Source organism: Rhipicephalus sanguineus, chromosome 3 (genome assembly GCF_013339695.2).
Source record: "Rhipicephalus sanguineus isolate Rsan-2018 chromosome 3, BIME_Rsan_1.4, whole genome shotgun sequence".
Classification (NCBI taxonomy): Eukaryota; Metazoa; Arthropoda; class Arachnida; order Ixodida; family Ixodidae; genus Rhipicephalus; species Rhipicephalus sanguineus.
Window position 1 is genome coordinate 82,184,522 of NC_051178.1, and position 2,485 is coordinate 82,187,006.

A 2,485-nucleotide genomic window follows, 5' to 3' on the forward strand; every position below is an offset into this window, starting at 1 on the left:
AGTATGAGGAAATTTTGTTGAGCGAATGGCCCCAAAATACGATGAATACACTTTGGAATCCGTGACGTCATGCGCGGAGATTTCGGCGCGAAATTTAAAAATGAAGCTTTCAACTTGATTTTCTCGTCTATTAATAAACCTATGATGGAGAAATTAACGACATTAGAGTTCTTCGAGTATAGTTTATCAATTTAAACAAATTCATGGTTTCTCTTTAGTGTCCCTTTAAAGTAAATACAATATCACGTAGAATGCGAAACACACAGAGTCCGAAACATCATAGCAACATCATAGTAACAGATGGCACACTAGTTTACTGTCGCCAGGAAATGTGCCAAATGCTATGTCAATGTGCTAATAAGTTGAGGAGACTGGATTCAACAGCATGCGTGCCCGAGGCAACTTTCAAGCTTCCAAATAGTGACAACAAGTTGATAACTTTTAAAGTAATAATAGTTTGCAAGAGATTCGACGCGCCCTTTTTTGTATCTACATGCAACTAATCTCCTTGGCATCAGCGGCTTTCACCCAAACCTCTAACGCTTACGACGCGACGTGTCTTCTCGGGCCTCTTTCACTTATTTTATGCTTCGAGACAAGATCTCCGTGGCATCGACGACAATGTCTGATGAACTTTTCATCCGAAACATTCTTTACCTTTAGCGAAGACCATAAGTTAAATGTATAGACAAGAAGAAATTACACACAAGTGGACATCACAAGTGAACGCAGCAACTGAAGTGCGTACAAAGAAGTCACTTGGCTGCTGGAAGTGCTATAACGGAAATAAGCTATGATCCACCACCGCTGTCCCTATTCAGGCTATAGGCCAGCGTCAGTGTAAAGTATTAGGCCAGGAGGCGTCAGCAGCAGACAGACGCGGCAGCCGAGGTTGCGAGGTTTACAAACAAAGCTTTATTATGAGCAACGGCGCACACGAGCACTCAACTACTACCATTTCTCTCACTTTTTCACTTTCACTTTAAGCGCGAACGCAAGTTCGCGCTTAAACGCACGCGTCATATGGCAGGAGATCAATACATCGCGAACATTGATCACAGCCGGTAGGTCCGTAAGAATGTCGCCCTCATTGAGCAGATTACGATGTCGTTAGAAGTGCCTGACAATCGTAGGACCGAGCTTTATGCACGAAAAACCTGTCGTCTCTTCTTTTTTGAATCGCTATGTTTGTTGACAACATTATGAAAAAAAGCGCCGCGTTCTTAGATGTAGGTACAGTAAAGAAGCCCAAGTGGTGAAAATTTTCGGAGCGCTCTACTATCGCGTCTCTCGTAATCTACCATGGTTTTGGGACATAAAACCCCAGGAATTATTGATACCATGTTTAACAGGTGCGGTAATTACACTCGGAAGATGCGTGTTGTATCGTGGCAGAATACTGCGCAGATTTCTTTCTCGTGTGCACACGTATATACACTGTCTGAGTACGAGTGAAGCAAAACGTAGGCGCAAGAATGTTGAGAAGCGTGTCAAAGAACAGTTAAAACATTAAATCAACACTTTTAGTGAACATTTAGTGATAAGGTGGCGTGACGTAATACAAGGCATGTTCAACATAATTCAACGCGTCGAATTGGTACTCGGACAATACAGTGTAGCTGCACTTGATATACATTTGCATGATGTAATATACCTATAAATAAATAAAATGTACCCCAACACACTTGTTCCTACGTTTCAGTTCGCCAAGGAAGCGCTTCTTTTGATAAAAGGAAAATACTCGTTGCAATACATCAAGCGCTGTCTGTAAACTATTATGATTTAGATGGCCACTTTTAAGGCGATACTTTAGTTAATACCGAGTTACTTTTCTTACTCAGGGCAAGTTACTCAAGCATTAAGCGAACAAAAACAACTGATAAGCTACATGTGATAATGTTGGCTGTTTGAATGTTGACTGGAATCTGGTACGCGAGTGGTTTTGAGGTGGAGCGGAACTACAGAGCCACCAAATTTTGACGCACCGCGATTAATTTGCAATATACCTTCCTGGATTATTTGCAATATAGAAGGCCGGGTTTTTCCATATTTCTTTTTTATTTCTTGATTCCTTCATTATCTGCATTTGCTCTTCGATTTTGAGTAACTAGACTTCTTTCTTTTTGCTTTCTTTTTTATATGTCTATTCATTGAAGAAAAACAACTTACTCTGATAATAGCTACTGTTTTCTTAAGATCTGTGTATCGCGTGAGGATTGAAATTGCTGATTTGCTGTTCCGCGATCACACATGTACCTCTTCGTTAATTCCTAGCAATTGCGTTATTTAAAACCAGTCGGAAAATTCGCTTTCTTAAATCCCACAGATGGCAGCTTGTAAATGAGGTACATACTCTTTTCACATCTCCCTTTAAAAATTTCCCTAATTCTTTCCGATAACGTTAGAAACTAAACCTCGTGAGCCCTGAGTGAACGTTTAAAGAAAACTGACTTGCTACAGCTCTGCGATATCCACACTGGCCACT